The following is a 3,547-nucleotide window of genomic DNA, read 5'->3' as shown; positions in this document are numbered from 1 at the left end:
CCCCGGAAGCGCGCGCGAGACGCGACACGTGTCACCACCACCAACAACACCAACACCACCAACAACACCACCACCAACACCAACAACACCACCACCAACAACACCACCACCAACAACACCACCACCAACAACACCACCACCAACAACACCAACACCACCAACAACACCACCACCAACAACACCACCACCAACAACACCACCACCAACACCACCAACAACACCAACAACACCACCACCAACAACACCACCACCAACAACACCAACACCACCAACAACACCACCAACAACACCACCACCAACAACACCACCACCAACAACACCAACAACACCACCACCAACAACACCACCACCAACAACACCAACACCACCACCAACAACACCACCAACAACACCAACACCACCAACAACAACACCACCAACACAGTGTCACCACCACCAACAACAACAGTGTCACCACCACCACCAACAAGACCACCAACAACAACAGTGTCACCACCACCAACACAGTATCACCACCACCAACAACACCACCACCAACAACACCACCACCAACAACACCACCAACAACACCAACACCACCAACAACACCACCAACAACAACACCACCACCAACAACACCACCAACAACACCACCACCAACAACACCACCAGCACCACCACCAACACCACCACCAACACCAACAACACCAACAACACCACCAACAACAACAACACCACCACCAACAACACCAACACCACCAACAACAACACCACCAACACCACCACCAACAACAACAACACAGTGTCACCACCACCAACAACAACAGTGTCACCACCACCAACAAGACCACCACCAACAACAACAACAGTGTCACCACCATCACCAACAAGACCACCACCCAGTATCACCACCACCAACAACAACACCAACAACAACACAGTATCACCAACACCACCAACAACACCAACACCACCACAGTGTCACCACCACCAACAACAACATTGTGTCCATTTGTGTTTCTCCCTTGTGATAGGACTTTGTAGAACGTTTAGATTTATAAGGGCACGGGGTGACCAATAAGGTCTGAATTGGTCTGTAATAAGGTAGGGGCACTGATAAGGGGTTGACAGGTATGTGATGATTATTAGGGGCCGTCCATAAATGACGTCACGCGATTTTGGACGATTTTTGACCCCCCCCCCTCGTCACACGGCGTCACAAACAGTCAGACCCCCCCCCCTCAAATATGACGTCACAAAGCTCTGCCCCCTCCCCCTCAAAAATAAAACATGCTTCAAATCGTTTCAAACTGTTGTCATTGTAGTGCGTATTTAATGTGGTGCTGCACTCTGATGTTGTAAGAGAAAATATTTATCAAAAAGTCAATTTAATTAGAAAATATTATCTATCTATATATATAATCGCAAATCTGTCTGTCTGTCCGTCTGTCTGTCTGTGTGTCTGTCTGTCTGTGTGTGTGTCTGTTTGTCTGTGTGTCGCCGGACCATACGCAGTTTCATTGGACGGCGGTTGCCCCTGGCAATGGGTAGCGATGCATTCGCTGCGGGGTGGACGCCATTTTTAATTTCCGTTAAAAATATGCGCACGCATTAACACGCGACTCTGAGGTAAATTCATCAAAGTTTCACGTCCTCTTCACTCCCCTCCCACCCCAATGTGTGCAATTTCTATTATAGGGTCGGTAGATAATAAAATTATAGCGATTACACAGTATTATTGTAGCGCGGGGGGGGGGGGGGAACGGCACCCGTACCCAGCCTCAGCCGGGTGGGCAATTTAGGCGAGGCCGGAGGCTCTGCACGGTACTAGGCCTCGACACCCCACCACACTATAGGCCGTACATATTACTGCACAGCGGCCCAGGAGATCGTGGCTGGGGGGGGCAGGGGTAGCAGCCCATCTGTGTATATATGTAAGGTTATTAAGAAATATATTTTTCACCCGGGCAACGCCGGGTACTTATGCTAGTATTTATTTAAAGTTGCGCATTTGATTTGACGTCACATTTCTCACCCCCCCCCCCGTCACACATCGTCACAAATGTCTGACCCCCTCTAGGTGCGTGACGTCATTTATGGACGCCCCCTTATTAGTACTGGAGCTAGTAGAGCTAACAGAGAGAGGCAGCCCCGGTTGTGTGTGCACGAGGCTTATACCAGCTGTGATTAATTGCTTTAGAAAATATATTCGTGTTGGTGTTGAGGGAAATCATTAACTTCAGCCGGGTCCGAGGACCGGAAAAAAAAAGATTTACGCATCCACCACGCCGCATCCAGCACGCCGCATCCACCACGCCGCATCCACCACGCCGCATCCACCACGCCGCATCCACCACGCCGCATCCACCACGCCGCATCCAGCACGCCGCATCCACCACGCCGCATCCACCACGCCGCATCCAGTATACATCTCGCTATACCTGTGGCTACTATAGTCTGGTTCCACCAAGGACAATATGCATCCCGGCACACTGCATCCAGCATACATCTCGCTATACCTGTGGCTATTATAGTCTGGTTCCACCAAGGACAATATTTCTGCATGCCGCGCACACCATATCCATTACACATCTCGCGATGGCGACTGAAGTCACGTGCGTGCCCTCGTGTGATTATTTCCCCCCCTCACCACCACCACCCCCCAGGTACGCTTCACTATAAATTTAACACGTAGGCTTTCGCGACCAATATTATTAATAATATAGGTTTTTGGGTCAGATCGCATTATTTATAAATGCGTCGTAACCCTCCACCACCCGACACGGCCAAACAGTAAAAAATGTGTCACGTTTTTTCAAAGGACAAAATAATTCACTTCTTTAGCCCACTGGTGTGTTGAAGAGAGAATCAGCAGCATTTTAACATTTGAGTATGACGTTTCTCTGATAATTACAATCAACTTCATCGGGCAAGAATGGTGAAGCTCTCCTGTTGCTTCCGATGACGTCACCCTGCTGCTGCTCTATTTAAGACGTGACACATTTTTTTACTGTTTGGTCGTGTCGGGTGGTGGAGGGTTACGACACATTAATAAATAACGCGATCTGACCCAAAAACCTATATTATGAATGGTACGCTATACACGGAAAGAAACATATAGTATGTGCTCCTTACAAAAGGATTTGGCCAAACGTGCCGATATAGCAGGACGCTCCTTAAAGATAACAAATCACGCTGTCATGGACCGGCAGAGCCCGTCAAAGCACGAATCCATTCGGTCTGCCGTCTCCTGCTATAAAGTCGGACCTCCACCCGGTCTCACGCCGCCACAGTGGATGGGAATGCGATGTTCCTGTTGCAGGGCTAAAGTCTGCCCGTAAGACAGTACCCACGCCAAAGGTGGCCGAACATGATGGCGATATCCTCCGCGATGTCGACGGCGTCGGTGACGAGCTCCGGCTCGAGAGTTACACGTCTGAGCTGCTGCCCCCAGTGTCTACCTGAGCTGCTGCCCCCTGGGTCTGCCTGGGCTACTGCTCCATGGGTCTACAAGAGCTGCTGCTACCTGTGGCTACTTGAGCTGCTGCTCCACGGGCCTGTCTGTGCT

The sequence above is a fragment of the Lampetra fluviatilis genome, chromosome 10 (genome assembly GCF_964198595.1).
Source record: "Lampetra fluviatilis chromosome 10, kcLamFluv1.1, whole genome shotgun sequence".
In the NCBI taxonomy this organism is placed as follows: Eukaryota; Metazoa; Chordata; class Hyperoartia; order Petromyzontiformes; family Petromyzontidae; genus Lampetra; species Lampetra fluviatilis.
Note: the sequence above shows the minus strand (reverse complement) of the source record.